Source organism: Salmo salar, chromosome 07, assembly GCF_965601325.2.
Source record: "Salmo salar chromosome 07, fSalSal1, whole genome shotgun sequence".
NCBI lineage: Eukaryota > Metazoa > Chordata > Actinopteri > Salmoniformes > Salmonidae > Salmo > Salmo salar.
In genome coordinates, this window is record NC_138297.1 from 154,143 (window position 1) to 175,196 (window position 21,054).

Sequence of the window (21,054 nt, forward strand, 5' to 3'; positions counted from 1 at the left end):
AGCAGCCCACTGCTGTCCCATGTCAGTGGGATAAGTACATTTAAAAAGTCGCTTGATGGCGCCATAGATCAATTTATGGAGCTTTCAAATAAGGTCAAAATCATTCAGAATGGTTTTAAATACTTTTAAATGGTACACACATAACATATCTATCTATGTGAGATACATACTGAAGCCCCATGTCACTGGGATAAAGCATTTCTGATTTATGAGGGTTTTCATGTGTTTTTAGGTTACCAGGCCAAATCATGTGATGGTATTATTTTGAGGTCAAAATCATTCAGAATGGTTTTAAATACTTTTAAATGGTACACACATAACATATCTATCTATGTGAGATACATACTGAAGCCCCATGTCACTGGGATAAAGCATTTCTGATTTATGAGTGTTTTTATGTGTGTTTGGGCATTGGCCACAGCTGTGGGCCTTGTGTTATTTTGGGGTCAAAAGTCTTCAGAATGGTTTTAAATACTTTTAAATGGTACACACATAACATATCTATCTATGTGAGATACATACTGAAGCCCCATGTCACTGGGATAAAGCATTTCTGATTTATGAGGGTTTTCATGTGTTTTTAAGTTACCAGGCCAAATCATGTGATTGTATTATTTTGAGGTCAAAATCATTCAGAATGGTTTTAAATACTTTTAAATGGTACACACATAACATATCTATCTATGTGAGATACATACTGAAGCCCCATGTCACTGGGATAAAGCATTTCTGATTTATGAGTGTTTTTATGTGTGTTTGGGCATTGGCCACAGCTGTGGGCCTTGTGTTATTTTGGGGTCAAAAGTCTTCAGAATGGTTTTAAATACTTTTAAATGGTACACACATAACATATCTATCTATGTGAGATACATACTGAAGCCCCATGTCACTGGGATAAAGCATTTCTGATTTATGAGTGTTTTTATGTGTGTTTGGGCATTGGCCAGATCTGTGGGCCTGGTATAATTGTGGGTTACTAGGCCAAAAAAAAAGGGGGACAGAGCAGCCAACCTCCAGAGAGGCTGACTGCTCTGCCCCCCTTAAGGACAGTGGAACTACGGACCTCCAGGCCTCTAGGCCTTCACTCACTATCCGGGGAACACCCATCTCTCCGGGCATGAGAGTAGAGCTTACTCCCTCAAACTACTATGCCCGGATAGGGAGCACCCTATAGGCGGTCCCATACCCCCCTCTCACACACCCCCCACCCGGGATGTTCCACAAGAGGGCGCCACTGGACATTTTAAACATCAATGTAAGTTAGTGACAGAGCTTTCTTGAAAAATGACTAAGTCCAAAAATTCTCAGAAATTGCACTATGTCCAGCTGTGGGCCTGGTATTATTTTGGGTTACCAGGTAGTGATAGCCTTCACCCACTCTCCGGGGAACACCCCTCTCTATGGGCATGACCTCCAGTGGGGGATACCCCCCACCACAAGCTCTTCCACCATCCGAACCAGGGCACCCACCACCATCCGAACCAGGGCACCCACCACCATCCGAACCAGGGCACCCACCACCATCCGAACCAGGGCACCCACCACCATCCGAACCAGGGCACCCACCACCATCCGAACCAGGGCACCCACCACCATCCGAACCAGGGCACCCACCACCATCCGAACCAGGGCACCCACCACCATCCGAACCAGGGCACCCACCACCATCCGAACCAGGGCACCCACCACCATCCGAACCAGGGCACCCACTCTTAAGCACCCTTCCTCGGACACTAAAGCATATAGCCCCGCTGTTACGAACCGCGTGCACCTGGTGATCCAAAACGGCCTTCGTGCACCTGGTCACCCTGCAGCTTACCACTCAGAGACTAAGTCCACACCAGGATTACCAGGTGCTGGTGGTACTTTGCACCCGGGTACCCACCTTCTTTAGTCTGCTTGCCCACTCTCTCTCTGGGCCTCCGGACTCTGCCTCCTGGCCCTTCTCTGTGCACCTGGTAACCAGTTAGAAATAACGGGGGAGGTGGAGGAAGACGCCTTCCGTCCCAAAAAAGCTTGGTTCGAAGGCTACATACCCGCCGGAGATCCCTTACCCCTTGTTACTGGGGCCGACGAGCATCTTTCTGGGGAGATCGGCATGAATCGAGCCCAGCCTCATTTCACACCCTAGCCCGACCTACCCAGCCCTGCCCTTAGAACCAATCTTTACCCCGAAGTTACGGATCTGACTCATCAACTTTCCTTAACATGCATTGTTCTAACATGCCAGAGGATGTTGCCCTTGGAGACCTGCTGCGGATATGGGTACGGCCCGACGTGAGATTTACACCCTCTCTTACGGATTTTCAAGGGCCAGCAAGAGCTCACCGGACGCCGCCGGAACTGCAACTCTTTCCAGGGCTTGGGCCCCTCTCTCGGGTTTCCCGCCCAGCTTCCGTGCTCACCGCGGTGATCGGACAACCGATTTGCACGTCAGGACCGCCCAGGCATAGTTCATCATCTTTCGGGTCCTATCGCACACGCTCACGCTCCACCTCCCCGACAGAGCGGGCGAGACGGGCCGGTGGTGCGCCCAACCCCGTAGGGCCGGGATCCCACCTCAGCCAGCGCGCGCCGGCCCTCACTTTCATTGCGCCACGGGGTGTGTCGGAGAAAACACTCTGACTTGCGCGTGCGTTAGTCTCCTTGGTCCGTGTTTCAAGGGTTGGGAGTTGGGGAGGTTGCCCTCCTTTCCTCCGCCCTTCGCCAGAGCGAGAGGTCATAGTTCAAAGACAGGTAGGTTTAACTTTATGGGGGCCTCCGGGTGCTCCTCTGCCGCCGTCGCCGAAGCGCCGGTGGGGCCGGGGAGACATTAAACCCCCGCCTGCGCCGGGGCGCAGAGCGGTTGACTGGGTTCCCAGTGCCGCGCGAGGATACTGGGTGATACTCAAGCCGCTTAAAAATGTGAGACCATTTCGGGAAGTCCCGGTTCACCGGACACCCCCAGTCCCCCTCGGTAGCGGCCTACACACCCACCCATCGGTGCGTCATCTAGCCGTGCCTAACGGGGAAAGGGGATGGAGCCAGTCGGGCGCATCCCAGGCAAAAAGGAACTGCGGGGAACCGGGCTAGGACCAGTTCACCCGCGCCGAGGGAAGGGAGAGGCGGGAGGCGTGAGCCCCCTACCCTACCCGACCCACAGCAGAGTTTGGTTTGTGTCGGGAGTGGGTAATTTGCACCCCTGCTGCCTTCCTTGGATGTGGTAGCCATTTCTCAGGATCCCTCTCCGGAATCGAACCCATAACTGATTTAATGAGCCAATTCGCAGTTTCACTGTACCGGCCGTGTGTACTTAGACTTGCATGGCTTAATCTTTGAGACAAGCATATGCTACTGGCAGGATCAACCAGGTAGCCACTCACAACATAGAGGTTGTACCCGGGCACACTAAGCGGAGAACAGCCAGGGACCACTCCTATCCCGTGAGGGGAGGAGGCCCTAGGTCAATCCACCGTGCGCCCAGCGGGAGGCCCTGAACTGCCCGTGGCCGGAGCCACAGGTGCCGGGGCACCGCTTAATCAGGTATCTTGTCTTAGCTGGAGGGTTAATTCGGAACGCCATCAACGTGGATAAAAGACAGGGTTTGAGAAATACATGTGTTTCTGGCGCCGGTACGGTATGGGTGAACGTCATCCGCAGGCATCGCTACCTGGGTAGTCCACTCCCCACCAATGTAGGGCCACTGAGACAGACGGGCCGGCTAGATCTCGCACGAACGGAGCGCGGCTGAAGCTTGACATTAAGACGGGGATAACCGTCTCCGACAGGGGCTCCCCCGATAGAGGCAATTCCACGTGGGGCGGGAGGAACCGTCCGTCTGAACACCGACCAATGGCCGGCCGACAGGGGCCCTCCCAGGTGGAAACAGATTGCAAATCGGTCAGAAGATGTAAAACAGGCTCGACAACAGAGGACAACCATGGATACGCAACGTGTTGGAAGCTAGGGACGGACACATTCATGGGACAAGAACCATGGTCATGGAGGACCCAAACCCACAAGGTGATAGCTGGGATAGAGCACCTGTCCAGGACAGAGCTCAATATCCTCCCACCACCAAGCTGGGAAAATCGGATCAATACTTAGGACCAATCGGACGCCGGAGGGATATGGTCCAAAGTACCCACGGTTCTGAGGGGCTTGTAACCCTCAAAAGTGTCCATAAAGCACTCCCTATTCGGCCTGAGTAGTAACGACCAATCAGGCGCAGAAGGGATATGAACCAAAGGAACCATGGTTATGAGGGACAAGCAACCCTCAAAAATGTCCATAAAGCACTCCCTATTCGGCCAGAGTAGCAACCACCTATGGGTCGCCGACGGAATGTGGTTCTCCAGTTGTCAAAAACCAGGTTTCTCAAATCGCGCCGGTACCTGTCTGCCCCACACGGTCACGAGTGTGTAAAAATAACTGTCACTCACACAGTTTCAAGGCTATTCCCGATGTCACGGTAGGACACTTTAAACTTGAATAAATCGAAAAGTACAACTCCAATCAGGATGGGGGTTTTTTTGCACGAAAGGGCACACGTAGACGAACATTTCCATCTAATTTAAACCGTTTTTCCATAACAATTTATAATAGAAAATCGAGTTTTAAGTTTGCGAAAAAAAGTTCCGTTTACCGAAAAAATAGGTTCCTATGGAAGCGAAATTTTCTAACCCGGGGCTAATTGTTGCCCATCACGAGAGAGGGTATGAGCCAAAATTTGGGACCTCTAGCCCCTCAGGAAGTATTTTTAATCATTATTTGAAAATTTCAGATTTTGGTCAAAAAAGTTACAAAGTGCCAACTTTTCAGTTCGCTTCAGAGACTAAGTCCAAACGTGCACCTGGTTTTATTCTGGGTTACCAGGACAATTTTTGAAAAACGGTTTTAAATACTTATAGAGGGTATATGGACCTCCATACCCACCCTTAGAGCACCATCCTAAGGGCCCAACTCAATGAGATACAGCAAGAGGGAATTATATAGCTTTTCAAAAAATCTTCAGAAAAATGACTATGTTTTTCTTCTCAGAAATTGCACTAAGTCCAAACGGGCACCTGGTTTTATTCTGGGTTACCAGGACCAATTTTTTAAAAAGGTTTGAAATACTTTTAAAGGCCATCACCACCCCCAGGACACCTGTTTCAGCACCCCACTGCTGTCCCATGTCAGTGGGATAAGTACATTTAAAAAGTCGCTTGATGGCGCCATAGATCAATTTATGGAGCTTTCAAATAATTCTCAGAAAAATGACTAAGTCCAAAAGTCTCACAAAAACGGCTATGTTTCACCTCTCAGAAATTGCACTATGTTTTATGTTTGGGTTACCAGGACCAATTTTTTAAAAAGGTTTTAAATACTTTTAAAGGCCATCACCACCCCCAGGACACATGTTTCAGCACCCCACTGCTGACCCATGTCAGTGGGATAAGTACATTTAAAAAGTCGCTTGATGGCGCCATAGATCAATTTATGGAGGGGTGACATTTTTAAAGGGTATACAGACCTACATGCCCACTCTGAGACCACCATAGGGGGGTTAGGGAGACCCCATAGGGGGGACCCACACCCCCCACCAAGGTCACCTGGTAACCCAATACAATTCAATGACAGAGTCATACTTCTCTCTCATTGCACTAAGTCCAGCATGTGTACCTGGTGATTGAACTGGTTACCAAGGCTTACTCTCTCTACCCTGCCTGCCCACCTGCCTGCCCTCTATCTCGGCCTGTCTCTTCAGCTCAGTGCACCTGGTACCCCATAACACCCTGGTATTTCAGACCCTCAGGCCTCCATACATTCTCAACCGTGACCAAATGACACACAAAGACATGGGTGAATTTCAAATAAATGTTCTTTATTTATCAGTGAATCATGGGTTGATTTGTCCCTCAATTAGTGACCGCGCTCGGCTGGCATTACGAGGCAAATCATGGTACCGGTAGTACCGTGCCTGCGTTTCCAGAGAATGACACATATGGTCAGCCACAGTTCCCCGGTCTGTAACCGAGCCTTGATTAAAGTTCAATGTAGCAACGCTTCGTCGAATTGTACCGAAGGTGACTTTACTTCCAATGCCAAACTCTGCAAATATCTGGCCCACATACTCACAGAGATTGCCGTACGGTTGACCGCAGGACGTGAAAAAGAAGAGTGTTGTGTCTGAGGTGATTCCACTCAGATTAGGCCTGATCTGATGGAATCGTTTAAGCCAAGTGTATTCCTGCTCAGATAGAACAACTCTGCACTCACCGAAGCTATAGTTCGTTTTGTGGCTTGAAATGCACATCTGATAACCCCCACTTTCCGGGGTTACTTCAGTAAATTCCCTCTCACTGAAGGTGGTGACTGGGGATCGTCGAGTGCCATTAAAGATGGCCAACCGGCTGGACATGAGAGCCGCAAACCTACGTCTATCAGCGCAGGTGGCTCGGACCTCCAGCCTACTGAGAACCGAAGGAATAGCTTGATTACTTAGCTCAACAAAGCGGCTTAACTCCGCAGCGCTGAGCACCTCGTCCCTGCACCGTTTGCGGAATTTTGCCCTGTGTGTTGCCTGGCTCTGCCGCGAATCCCTGTCCATCTTTGCCAAGCAGAGTAACAACTTTCGAATTCCACTGGCTTTAGCCTGCAGACCTTTTGGCCGGAACTGAATAAGATAATTCAGGAAACTTCGAACATCAGCTCGGTACATTTTTAACGTGGATGGTGCCAAACAACGGTCTTCACATTCACCATACCACTCATACACACGTCTGTAGTTATCCAGAGAACACAGTCCTTCATCGGCCTTGCCCTCTGACATATAGCGGAGGAATTGTCGTACTCTGGATAGACTGGTGCGACTATTGTCAATTCGTTTAACTGAAGGGTTTTTACCAATAGCAAAGTGTTCATATTCAGTCAAAATTCCATTCCTCCAACCTTCAATTCTGGAGGACACACCGCCGCCTTCATCACTCTCGCTCTCCGTGGAAGTCACCATGACGCAGCCTTGCTCCCTCGGTTCCGAGCATGGTTCACCACCGATCTGACTGGTTGACTGCACCGGCGCAGTCGCCGCCGCCTGCTCACTCTCGTCCCACAGCTGCTGATCCACCACCGCGGACTGCTCACCCTTGTCTACCAGCTGCTGCTCCACGGACAACTCACTTTCAACACACTGGAAATACCCAGGGTTCTCCCAGGGCTCCAGCTGCGGTGCAACACCGTTGTTAGGCTGCATACACTGCCATGATTCGGGCTGCTGTCTCTCAGTTGAACGCCGGCTAGATTGCATAGCACGCTTCCATTCTGTAGTAGCAGGCTTAAGTGCATGGACAGACTTGAAATGTCGGTCTATCCGCACGATATTCCGCTTGGAACAAAGCCCACAATCACGTTTTAGTCTACTGTTCATAGCTTCTCTCTCCTGCGTGCGTGTATGTCTCTTTGTTTGCTCCACCAAACAACGACCTAACCCTAACTAGGGCTTAATGAGCCCCAGGTGTGGGCCAATATCAGACCAATTGGACTGATTGGAAATTTGACCATAAAGATCACCTCGTTGCCTCTTTGTTCGTCAAAGCCCAGTTGGCCATGGGGGTAGCGGCTGTGGCTTACGATCTGACGATCGGTGTTCGAGCCCCGCTGGGGATCACACCGTTTTTTTCCACCGAGAGCCTGGGAACCTAAAGACCCAAGGCCCTAATGCCCTTTGACGGCCCAAATGCCCTCTGACGGCCCAAATCCTTAGGGCATAATGCCAAGGCCAGACAGCCATGCCCTGGTACTTTCATAGGCTTCCAGGGCCTCTTTGTTCGTCAAAGCCCAGTTGGCCATGGGGGTAGCGGCTGTGGCTTACGATCTGACGATCGGTGTTCGAGCCCCGCTGGGGATCACACCGTTTTTTTCCACCGAGAGCCTGGGAACCTAAAGACCCAAGGCCCTAATGCCCTTTGACGGCCCAAATGCCCTTTGACGGCCCAAATCCTTTACTTTCATAGGCTTCCAGGGCTATACACACTTGTCAATATGCCTGAAAAGAGGCACTCTGATACGGATTCAGAGATTAGTGTACTGCCCTTGAAGGCCCAAACCCATAGGCCCTAATGCCCTTTGACGGCCCAAATCCTTAGGGCATAATGCCAAGGCCAGACAGCCATGCCCTGGTACTTTCATAGGCTTCCAGGGCTATACACACTTGTCAATATGCCTGAAAAGAGGCACTCTGATACGGATTCAGAGATTAGTGTACTGCCCTTGAAGGCCCAAACCCATAGGCCCTAATGCCCTTTGACGGCCCAAATCCTTAGGGCATAATGCCAAGGCCAGACAGCCATGCCCTGGTACTTTCATAGGCTTCCAGGGCTATACACACTTGTCAATATGCCTGAAAAGAGGCACTCTGATACGGATTCAGAGATTAGTGTACTGCCCTTGAAGGCCCAAACCCATAGGCCCTAATGCCCTTTGACGGCCCAAATCCTTAGGGCATAATGCCAAGGCCAGACAGCCATGCCCTGGTACTTTCATAGGCTTCCAGGGCTATACACACTTGTCAATATGCCTGAAAAGAGGCACTCTGATACGGATTCAGAGATTAGTGTACTGCCCTTGAAGGCCCAAACCCATAGGCCCTAATGCCCTTTGACGGCCCAAATCCTTAGGGCATAATGCCAAGGCCAGACAGCCATGCCCTGGTACTTTCATAGGCTTCCAGGGCTATACACACTTGTCAATATGCCTGAAAAGAGGCACTCTGATACGGATTCAGAGATTAGTGTACTGCCCTTGAAGGCCCAAACCCATAGGCCCTAATGCCCTTTGACGGCCCAAATCCTTAGGGCATAATGCCAAGGCCAGACAGCCATGCCCTGGTACTTTCATAGGCTTCCAGGGCTATACACACTTGTCAATATGCCTGAAAAGAGGCACTCTGATACGGATTCAGAGATTAGTGTACTGCCCTTGAAGGCCCAAACCCATAGGCCCTAATGCCCTTTGACGGCCCAAATCCTTAGGGCATAATGCCAAGGCCAGACAGCCATGCCCTGGTACTTTCATAGGCTTCCAGGGCTATACACACTTGTCAATATGCCTGAAAAGAGGCACTCTGATACGGATTCAGAGATTAGTGTACAGGGCAGGCGCGGAAGGGATATGGTCCAAAGTACCCACGGTTCTGAGGGGCTTGTAACCCTCAAAAGTGTCCATAAAGCTCTCCCTATTCGGCATGAGTAGTAATCATCAATCGGTCGCCGAAGGGATAAGGACCGAACTACCATGGTTCCGAGGGACAAGCAACCCTCAGAAGTGTCCGTTTCGCATTTATTATATCGGACTAGTAGTTTGCCACTATCCCCGAGCTTCTAGGCCATGGAAGTCGTGTTGTCAAAAACCAGGTTTATGATTTCGCGCCGGTACCTGTCTGCCCCACACGGCCACGAGTGTGTAAAAATAACTGTCACTCACACAGTTTCAAGGCTTTTCCGATGTCAAGGTAGGACACTTTAAACTTGAATAAATCGAAAAGTACAACTCCAATCAGGATGGGGGTTTTTTTGCACGAAAGGGCACACGTAGACGAACATTTCCATCTAATTTAAACCGTTTTTCCATAACAATTTATAATAGAAAATCGAGTTTTAAGTTTGCGAAAAAAAGTTCCGTTTACCGAAAAAATAGGTTCCTATAGAAGCGACATTTTCTAACCCGGGGCTAATTGTTGCCCATCACGAGAGAGGGTATGAGCCGAAGTCTGGGACCTCTAGCCCCCCGGGAAGTATTTTTAATCATTATTTGAAAATTTCAGATTTTGGTCAAAAAAGTTACAAAGTGCCAACTTTTCAGTTCGCTTCAGAGACTAAGTCCAAACGTGCACCTGGTTTTATTCTGGGTTACCAGGACAATTTTTGAAAAACGGTTTTAAATACTTATAGAGGGTATATGGACCTCCATACCCACCCTTAGAGCACCATCCTAATGGCCCAACTCAATGAGATACAGCAAGAGGGAATTATATAGCTTTTCAAAAAATCTTCAGAAAAATGACTATGTTTTTCTTCTCAGAAATTGCACTAAGTCCAAACGGGCACCTGGTTTTATTCTGGGTTACCAGGACCATTTTTTAAAAAGGTTTTAAATACTTTTAAAGGCCATCACCACCCCCAGGACACCTGTTTCAGCAGCCCACTGCTGTCCCATGTCAGTGGGATAAGTACATTTAAAAAGTCGCTTGATGGCGCCATAGATCAATTTATGGAGCTTTCAAATAAGGTCAAAATCATTCAGAATGGTTTTAAATACTTTTAAATGGTACACACATAACATATCTATCTATGTGAGATACATACTGAAGCCCCATGTCACTGGGATAAAGCATTTCTGATTTATGAGTGTTTTTATGTGTGTTTGGGCATTGGCCACAGCTGTGGGCCTTGTGTTATTTTGGGGTCAAAAGTCTTCAGAATGGTTTTAAATACTTTTAAATGGTACACACATAACATATCTATCTATGTGAGATACATACTGAAGCCCCATGTCACTGGGATAAAGCATTTCTGATTTATGAGGGTTTTCATGTGTTTTTAAGTTACCAGGCCAAATCATGTGATTGTATTATTTTGAGGTCAAAATCATTCAGAATGGTTTTAAATACTTTTAAATGGTACACACATAACATATCTATCTATGTGAGATACATACTGAAGCCCCATGTCACTGGGATAAAGCATTTCTGATTTATGAGTGTTTTTATGTGTGTTTGGGCATTGGCCACAGCTGTGGGCCTTGTGTTATTTTGGGGTCAAAAGTCTTCAGAATGGTTTTAAATACTTTTAAATGGTACACACATAACATATCTATCTATGTGAGATACATACTGAAGCCCCATGTCACTGGGATAAAGCATTTCTGATTTATGAGTGTTTTTATGTGTGTTTGGGCATTGGCCAGATCTGTGGGCCTGGTATAATTGTGGGTTACTAGGCCAAAAAAAAAGGGGGACAGAGCAGCCAACCTCCAGAGAGGCTGACTGCTCTGCCCCCCTTAAGGACAGTGGAACTACGGACCTCCAGGCCTCTAGGCCTTCACTCACTATCCGGGGAACACCCATCTCTCCGGGCATGAGAGTAGAGCTTACTCCCTCAAACTACTATGCCCGGATAGGGAGCACCCTATAGGCGGTCCCATACCCCCCTCTCACACACCCCCCACCCGGGATGTTCCACAAGAGGGCGCCACTGGACATTTTAAACATCAATGTAAGTTAGTGACAGAGCTTTCTTGAAAAATGACTAAGTCCAAAAATTCTCAGAAATTGCACTATGTCCAGCTGTGGGCCTGGTATTATTTTGGGTTACCAGGTAGTGATAGCCTTCACCCACTCTCCGGGGAACACCCCTCTCTATGGGCATGACCTCCAGTGGGGGATACCCCCCACCACAAGCTCTTCCACCATCCGAACCAGGGCACCCACCACCATCCGAACCAGGGCACCCACCACCATCCGAACCAGGGCACCCACCACCATCCGAACCAGGGCACCCACCACCATCCGAACCAGGGCACCCACCACCATCCGAACCAGGGCACCCACCACCATCCGAACCAGGGCACCCACCACCATCCGAACCAGGGCACCCACCACCATCCGAACCAGGGCACCCACCACCATCCGAACCAGGGCACCCACCACCATCCGAACCAGGGCACCCACCACCATCCGAACCAGGGCACCCACTCTTAAGCACCCTTCCTCGGACACTAAAGCATATAGCCCCGCTGTTACGAACCGCGTGCACCTGGTGATCCAAAACGGCCTTCGTGCACCTGGTCACCCTGCAGCTTACCACTCAGAGACTAAGTCCACACCAGGATTACCAGGTGCTGGTGGTACTTTGCACCCGGGTACCCACCTTCTTTAGTCTGCTTGCCCACTCTCTCTCTGGGCCTCCGGACTCTGCCTCCTGGCCCTTCTCTGTGCACCTGGTAACCAGTTAGAAATAACGGGGGAGGTGGAGGAAGACGCCTTCCGTCCCAAAAAAGCTTGGTTCGAAGGCTACATACCCGCCGGAGATCCCTTACCCCTTGTTACTGGGGCCGACGAGCATCTTTCTGGGGAGATCGGCATGAATCGAGCCCAGCCTCATTTCACACCCTAGCCCGACCTACCCAGCCCTGCCCTTAGAACCAATCTTTACCCCGAAGTTACGGATCTGACTCATCAACTTTCCTTAACATGCATTGTTCTAACATGCCAGAGGATGTTGCCCTTGGAGACCTGCTGCGGATATGGGTACGGCCCGACGTGAGATTTACACCCTCTCTTACGGATTTTCAAGGGCCAGCAAGAGCTCACCGGACGCCGCCGGAACTGCAACTCTTTCCAGGGCTTGGGCCCCTCTCTCGGGTTTCCCGCCCAGCTTCCGTGCTCACCGCGGTGATCGGACAACCGATTTGCACGTCAGGACCGCCCAGGCATAGTTCATCATCTTTCGGGTCCTATCGCACACGCTCACGCTCCACCTCCCCGACAGAGCGGGCGAGACGGGCCGGTGGTGCGCCCAACCCCGTAGGGCCGGGATCCCACCTCAGCCAGCGCGCGCCGGCCCTCACTTTCATTGCGCCACGGGGTGTGTCGGAGAAAACACTCTGACTTGCGCGTGCGTTAGTCTCCTTGGTCCGTGTTTCAAGGGTTGGGAGTTGGGGAGGTTGCCCTCCTTTCCTCCGCCCTTCGCCAGAGCGAGAGGTCATAGTTCAAAGACAGGTAGGTTTAACTTTATGGGGGCCTCCGGGTGCTCCTCTGCCGCCGTCGCCGAAGCGCCGGTGGGGCCGGGGAGACATTAAACCCCCGCCTGCGCCGGGGCGCAGAGCGGTTGACTGGGTTCCCAGTGCCGCGCGAGGATACTGGGTGATACTCAAGCCGCTTAAAAATGTGAGACCATTTCGGGAAGTCCCGGTTCACCGGACACCCCCAGTCCCCCTCGGTAGCGGCCTACACACCCACCCATCGGTGCGTCATCTAGCCGTGCCTAACGGGGAAAGGGGATGGAGCCAGTCGGGCGCATCCCAGGCAAAAAGGAACTGCGGGGAACCGGGCTAGGACCAGTTCACCCGCGCCGAGGGAAGGGAGAGGCGGGAGGCGTGAGCCCCCTACCCTACCCGACCCACAGCAGAGTTTGGTTTGTGTCGGGAGTGGGTAATTTGCACCCCTGCTGCCTTCCTTGGATGTGGTAGCCATTTCTCAGGATCCCTCTCCGGAATCGAACCCATAACTGATTTAATGAGCCAATTCGCAGTTTCACTGTACCGGCCGTGTGTACTTAGACTTGCATGGCTTAATCTTTGAGACAAGCATATGCTACTGGCAGGATCAACCAGGTAGCCACTCACAACATAGAGGTTGTACCCGGGCACACTAAGCGGAGAACAGCCAGGGACCACTCCTATCCCGTGAGGGGAGGAGGCCCTAGGTCAATCCACCGTGCGCCCAGCGGGAGGCCCTGAACTGCCCGTGGCCGGAGCCACAGGTGCCGGGGCACCGCTTAATCAGGTATCTTGTCTTAGCTGGAGGGTTAATTCGGAACGCCATCAACGTGGATAAAAGACAGGGTTTGAGAAATACATGTGTTTCTGGCGCCGGTACGGTATGGGTGAACGTCATCCGCAGGCATCGCTACCTGGGTAGTCCACTCCCCACCAATGTAGGGCCACTGAGACAGACGGGCCGGCTAGATCTCGCACGAACGGAGCGCGGCTGAAGCTTGACATTAAGACGGGGATAACCGTCTCCGACAGGGGCTCCCCCGATAGAGGCAATTCCACGTGGGGCGGGAGGAACCGTCCGTCTGAACACCGACCAATGGCCGGCCGACAGGGGCCCTCCCAGGTGGAAACAGATTGCAAATCGGTCAGAAGATGTAAAACAGGCTCGACAACAGAGGACAACCATGGATACGCAACGTGTTGGAAGCTAGGGACGGACACATTCATGGGACAAGAACCATGGTCATGGAGGACCCAAACCCACAAGGTGATAGCTGGGATAGAGCACCTGTCCAGGACAGAGCTCAATATCCTCCCACCACCAAGCTGGGAAAATCGGATCAATACTTAGGACCAATCGGACGCCGGAGGGATATGGTCCAAAGTACCCACGGTTCTGAGGGGCTTGTAACCCTCAAAAGTGTCCATAAAGCACTCCCTATTCGGCCTGAGTAGTAACGACCAATCAGGCGCAGAAGGGATATGAACCAAAGGAACCATGGTTATGAGGGACAAGCAACCCTCAAAAATGTCCATAAAGCACTCCCTATTCGGCCAGAGTAGCAACCACCTATGGGTCGCCGACGGAATGTGGTTCTCCAGTTGTCAAAAACCAGGTTTCTCAAATCGCGCCGGTACCTGTCTGCCCCACACGGTCACGAGTGTGTAAAAATAACTGTCACTCACACAGTTTCAAGGCTATTCCCGATGTCACGGTAGGACACTTTAAACTTGAATAAATCGAAAAGTACAACTCCAATCAGGATGGGGGTTTTTTTGCACGAAAGGGCACACGTAGACGAACATTTCCATCTAATTTAAACCGTTTTTCCATAACAATTTATAATAGAAAATCGAGTTTTAAGTTTGCGAAAAAAAGTTCCGTTTACCGAAAAAATAGGTTCCTATGGAAGCGAAATTTTCTAACCCGGGGCTAATTGTTGCCCATCACGAGAGAGGGTATGAGCCAAAATTTGGGACCTCTAGCCCCTCAGGAAGTATTTTTAATCATTATTTGAAAATTTCAGATTTTGGTCAAAAAAGTTACAAAGTGCCAACTTTTCAGTTCGCTTCAGAGACTAAGTCCAAACGTGCACCTGGTTTTATTCTGGGTTACCAGGACAATTTTTGAAAAACGGTTTTAAATACTTATAGAGGGTATATGGACCTCCATACCCACCCTTAGAGCACCATCCTAAGGGCCCAACTCAATGAGATACAGCAAGAGGGAATTATATAGCTTTTCAAAAAATCTTCAGAAAAATGACTATGTTTTTCTTCTCAGAAATTGCACTAAGTCCAAACGGGCACCTGGTTTTATTCTGGGTTACCAGGACCAATTTTTTAAAAAGGTTTGAAATACTTTTAAAGGCCATCACCACCCCCAGGACACCTGTTTCAGCACCCCACTGCTGTCCCATGTCAGTGGGATAAGTACATTTAAAAAGTCGCTTGATGGCGCCATAGATCAATTTATGGAGCTTTCAAATAATTCTCAGAAAAATGACTAAGTCCAAAAGTCTCACAAAAACGGCTATGTTTCACCTCTCAGAAATTGCACTATGTTTTATGTTTGGGTTACCAGGACCAATTTTTTAAAAAGGTTTTAAATACTTTTAAAGGCCATCACCACCCCCAGGACACATGTTTCAGCACCCCACTGCTGACCCATGTCAGTGGGATAAGTACATTTAAAAAGTCGCTTGATGGCGCCATAGATCAATTTATGGAGGGGTGACATTTTTAAAGGGTATACAGACCTACATGCCCACTCTGAGACCACCATAGGGGGGTTAGGGAGACCCCATAGGGGGGACCCACACCCCCCACCAAGGTCACCTGGTAACCCAATACAATTCAATGACAGAGTCATACTTCTCTCTCATTGCACTAAGTCCAGCATGTGTACCTGGTGATTGAACTGGTTACCAAGGCTTACTCTCTCTACCCTGCCTGCCCACCTGCCTGCCCTCTATCTCGGCCTGTCTCTTCAGCTCAGTGCACCTGGTACCCCATAACACCCTGGTATTTCAGACCCTCAGGCCTCCATACATTCTCAACCGTGACCAAATGACACACAAAGACATGGGTGAATTTCAAATAAATGTTCTTTATTTATCAGTGAATCATGGGTTGATTTGTCCCTCAATTAGTGACCGCGCTCGGCTGGCATTACGAGGCAAATCATGGTACCGGTAGTACCGTGCCTGCGTTTCCAGAGAATGACACATATGGTCAGCCACAGTTCCCCGGTCTGTAACCGAGCCTTGATTAAAGTTCAATGTAGCAACGCTTCGTCGAATTGTACCGAAGGTGACTTTACTTCCAATGCCAAACTCTGCAAATATCTGGCCCACATACTCACAGAGATTGCCGTACGGTTGACCGCAGGACGTGAAAAAGAAGAGTGTTGTGTCTGAGGTGATTCCACTCAGATTAGGCCTGATCTGATGGAATCGTTTAAGCCAAGTGTATTCCTGCTCAGATAGAACAACTCTGCACTCACCGAAGCTATAGTTCGTTTTGTGGCTTGAAATGCACATCTGATAACCCCCACTTTCCGGGGTTACTTCAGTAAATTCCCTCTCACTGAAGGTGGTGACTGGGGATCGTCGAGTGCCATTAAAGATGGCCAACCGGCTGGACATGAGAGCCGCAAACCTACGTCTATCAGCGCAGGTGGCTCGGACCTCCAGCCTACTGAGAACCGAAGGAATAGCTTGATTACTTAGCTCAACAAAGCGGCTTAACTCCGCAGCGCTGAGCACCTCGTCCCTGCACCGTTTGCGGAATTTTGCCCTGTGTGTTGCCTGGCTCTGCCGCGAATCCCTGTCCATCTTTGCCAAGCAGAGTAACAACTTTCGAATTCCACTGGCTTTAGCCTGCAGACCTTTTGGCCGGAACTGAATAAGATAATTCAGGAAACTTCGAACATCAGCTCGGTACATTTTTAACGTGGATGGTGCCAAACAACGGTCTTCACATTCACCATACCACTCATACACACGTCTGTAGTTATCCAGAGAACACAGTCCTTCATCGGCCTTGCCCTCTGACATATAGCGGAGGAATTGTCGTACTCTGGATAGACTGGTGCGACTATTGTCAATTCGTTTAACTGAAGGGTTTTTACCAATAGCAAAGTGTTCATATTCAGTCAAAATTCCATTCCTCCAACCTTCAATTCTGGAGGACACACCGCCGCCTTCATCACTCTCGCTCTCCGTGGAAGTCACCATGACGCAGCCTTGCTCCCTCGGTTCCGAGCATGGTTCACCACCGATCTGACTGGTTGACTGCACCGGCGCAGTCGCCGCCGCCTGCTCACTCTCGTCCCACAGCTGCTGATCCACCACCGCGGACTGCTCACCCTTGTCTACCAGCTGCTGCTCCACGGACAACTCACTTTCAACACACTGGAAATACCCAGGGTTCTCCCAGGGCTCCAGCTGCGGTGCAACACCGTTGTTAGGCTGCATACACTGCCATGATTCGGGCTGCTGTCTCTCAGTTGAACGCCGGCTAGATTGCATAGCACGCTTCCATTCTGTAGTAGCAGGCTTAAGTGCATGGACAGACTTGAAATGTCGGTCTATCCGCACGATATTCCGCTTGGAACAAAGCCCACAATCACGTTTTAGTCTACTGTTCATAGCTTCTCTCTCCTGCGTGCGTGTATGTCTCTTTGTTTGCTCCACCAAACAACGACCTAACCCTAACTAGGGCTTAATGAGCCCCAGGTGTGGGCCAATATCAGACCAATTGGACTGATTGGAAATTTGACCATAAAGATCACCTCGTTGCCTCTTTGTTCGTCAAAGCCCAGTTGGCCATGGGGGTAGCGGCTGTGGCTTACGATCTGACGATCGGTGTTCGAGCCCCGCTGGGGATCACACCGTTTTTTTCCACCGAGAGCCTGGGAACCTAAAGACCCAAGGCCCTAATGCCCTTTGACGGCCCAAATGCCCTCTGACGGCCCAAATCCTTAGGGCATAATGCCAAGGCCAGACAGCCATGCCCTGGTACTTTCATAGGCTTCCAGGGCCTCTTTGTTCGTCAAAGCCCAGTTGGCCATGGGGGTAGCGGCTGTGGCTTACGATCTGACGATCGGTGTTCGAGCCCCGCTGGGGATCACACCGTTTTTTTCCACCGAGAGCCTGGGAACCTAAAGACCCAAGGCCCTAATGCCCTTTGACGGCCCAAATGCCCTTTGACGGCCCAAATCCTTTACTTTCATAGGCTTCCAGGGCTATACACACTTGTCAATATGCCTGAAAAGAGGCACTCTGATACGGATTCAGAGATTAGTGTACTGCCCTTGAAGGCCCAAACCCATAGGCCCTAATGCCCTTTGACGGCCCAAATCCTTAGGGCATAATGCCAAGGCCAGACAGCCATGCCCTGGTACTTTCATAGGCTTCCAGGGCTATACACACTTGTCAATATGCCTGAAAAGAGGCACTCTGATACGGATTCAGAGATTAGTGTACTGCCCTTGAAGGCCCAAACCCATAGGCCCTAATGCCCTTTGACGGCCCAAATCCTTAGGGCATAATGCCAAGGCCAGACAGCCATGCCCTGGTACTTTCATAGGCTTCCAGGGCTATACACACTTGTCAATATGCCTGAAAAGAGGCACTCTGATACGGATTCAGAGATTAGTGTACTGCCCTTGAAGGCCCAAACCCATAGGCCCTAATGCCCTTTGACGGCCCAAATCCTTAGGGCATAATGCCAAGGCCAGACAGCCATGCCCTGGTACTTTCATAGGCTTCCAGGGCTATACACACTTGTCAATATGCCTGAAAAGAGGCACTCTGATACGGATTCAGAGATTAGTGTACTGCCCTTGAAGGCCCAAACCCATAGGCCCTAATGCCCTTTGACGGCCCAAATCCTTAGGGCATAATGCCAAGGCCAGACAGCCATGCCCTGGTACTTTCATAGGCTTCCAGGGCTATACACACTTGTCAATATGCCTGAAAAGAGGCACTCTGATACGGATTCAGAGATTAGTGTACTGCCCTTGAAGGCCCAAACCCATAGGCCCTAATGCCCTTTGACGGCCCAAATCCTTAGGGCATAATGCCAAGGCCAGACAGCCATGCCCTGGTACTTTCATAGGCTTCCAGGGCTATACACACTTGTCAATATGCCTGAAAAGAGGCACTCTGATACGGATTCAGAGATTAGTGTACTGCCCTTGAAGGCCCAAACCCATAGGCCCTAATGCCCTTTGACGGCCCAAATCCTTAGGGCATAATGCCAAGGCCAGACAGCCATGCCCTGGTACTTTCATAGGCTTCCAGGGCTATACACACTTGTCAATATGCCTGAAAAGAGGCACTCTGATACGGATTCAGAGATTAGTGTACAGGGCAGGCGCGGAAGGGATATGGTCCAAAGTACCCACGGTTCTGAGGGGCTTGTAACCCTCAAAAGTGTCCATAAAGCTCTCCCTATTCGGCATGAGTAGTAATCATCAATCGGTCGCCGAAGGGATAAGGACCGAACTACCATGGTTCCGAGGGACAAGCAACCCTCAGAAGTGTCCGTTTCGCATTTATTATATCGGACTAGTAGTTTGCCACTATCCCCGAGCTTCTAGGCCATGGAAGTCGTGTTGTCAAAAACCAGGTTTATGATTTCGCGCCGGTACCTGTCTGCCCCACACGGCTACGAGTGTGTAAAAATAACTGTCACTCACACAGTTTCAAGGCTATTCCCGATGTCACGGTAGGACACTTTAAACTTGAATAAATCGAAAAGTACAACTCCAATCAGGATGGGGGTTTTTTTGCACGAAAGGGCACACGTAGACGAACATTTCCATCTAATTTAAACCGTTTTTCCATAACAATTTATAATAGAAAATCGAGTTTTAAGTTTGCGAAAAAAAGTTCCGTTTACCGAAAAAATAGGTTCCTATAGAAGCGACATTTTCTAACCCGGGGCTAATTGTTGCCCATCACGAGAGAGGGTATGAGCCGAAGTCTGGGACCTCTAGCCCCCCGGGAAGTATTTTTAATCATTATTTGAAAATTTCAGATTTTGGTCAAAAAAGTTACAAAGTGCCAACTTTTCAGTTCGCTTCAGAGACTAAGTCCAAACGTGCACCTGGTTTTATTCTGGGTTACCAGGACAATTTTTGAAAAACGGTTTTAAATACTTATAGAGGGTATATGGACCTCCATACCCACCCTTAGAGCACCATCCTAAGGGCCCAACTCAATGAGATACAGCAAGAGGGAATTATATAGCTTTTCAAAAAATCTTCAGAAAAATGACTATGTTTTTCTTCTCAGAAATTGCACTAAGTCCAAACGGGCACCTGGTTTTATTCTGGGTTACCAGGACCAATTTTTTAAAAAGGTTTTAAATACTTTTAAAGGCCATCACCACCCCCAGGACACCTGTTTCAGCAGCCCACTGCTGTCCCATGTCATTGGGATAAGTACATTTAAAAAGTCGCTTGATGGCGCCATAGATCAATTTATGGAGCTTTCAAATAAGGTCAAAATCATTCAGAATGGTTTTAAATACTTTTAAATGGTACACACATAACATATCTATCTATGTGAGATACATACTGAAGCCCCATGTCACTGGGATAAAGCATTTCTGATTTATGAGTGTTTTTATGTGTGTTTGGGCATTGGCCACAGCTGTGGGCCTTGTGTTATTTTGGGGTCAAAAGTCTTCAGAATGGTTTTAAATACTTTTAAATGGTACACACATAACATATCTATCTATGTGAGATACATACTGAAGCCCCATGTCACTGGGATAAAGCATTTCTGATTTATGAGGGTTTTCATGTGTTTTTAAGTTACCAGGCCAAATCATGTGATTGTATTATTTTGAGGTCAAAATCATTCAGAATGGTTTTAAATACTTTTAAATGGTACACACATAACATATCTATCTATGTGAGATACATACTGAAGCCCCATGTCACTGGGATAAAGCATTTCTGATTTATGAGTGTTTTTATGTGTGTTTGGGCATTGGCCACAGCTGTGGGCCTTGTGTTATTTTGGGGTCAAAAGTCTTCAGAATGGTTTTAAATACTTTTAAATGGTACACACATAACATATCTATCTATGTGAGATACATACTGAAGCCCCATGTCACTGGGATAAAGCATTTCTGATTTATGAGTGTTTTTATGTGTGTTTGGGCATTGGCCAGATCTGTGGGCCTGGTATAATTGTGGGTTACTAGGCCAAAAAAAAAGGGGGACAGAGCAGCCAACCTCCAGAGAGGCTGACTGCTCTGCCCCCCTTAAGGACAGTGGAACTACGGACCTCCAGGCCTCTA